The sequence below is a fragment of the Gavialis gangeticus genome, unplaced genomic scaffold, assembly GCF_001723915.1.
Source record: "Gavialis gangeticus isolate Ggan-Ray unplaced genomic scaffold, GavGan_comp1, whole genome shotgun sequence".
NCBI classification, from domain to species: Eukaryota; Metazoa; Chordata; order Crocodylia; family Gavialidae; genus Gavialis; species Gavialis gangeticus.
The window spans coordinates 1,321,569-1,321,929 of NW_017729011.1; positions in this window are offsets into that span (position 1 = coordinate 1,321,569).

Here is a 361-nt window from a genome sequence, read left to right on the forward strand (position 1 = left end):
TGGACAGCATGGAGAGGGTCCAGAGGAGGGCCGCTCGTATGATCGGGGGGCAGCAGGGCAGGCCCTAGGAGGAGAGGGTCAGGGAATTTACAGTGTGCACCCCTTGCTACACCAGGCTCCGTCCAAGGCCACCAGCTTGTTGCTTTCCCAAGCACAAAGAGCAGAAAGCAGATGCCACTGGCTTGGGTACAAAGCACTGTTTTCAATGCACCTGCTCACAGAGCATGTCCTCGTTTCCCCACAGAAAGGAGCCAGGGATGTGTTTTATCTGAGGCTGTTAAAAAAAAAAAAAATCCATGTGTGAGGTGCAGTGTGGAGACACGGTCTGAGCAACTCCCAGTCAGAGCTTCCTGCTGTAAAT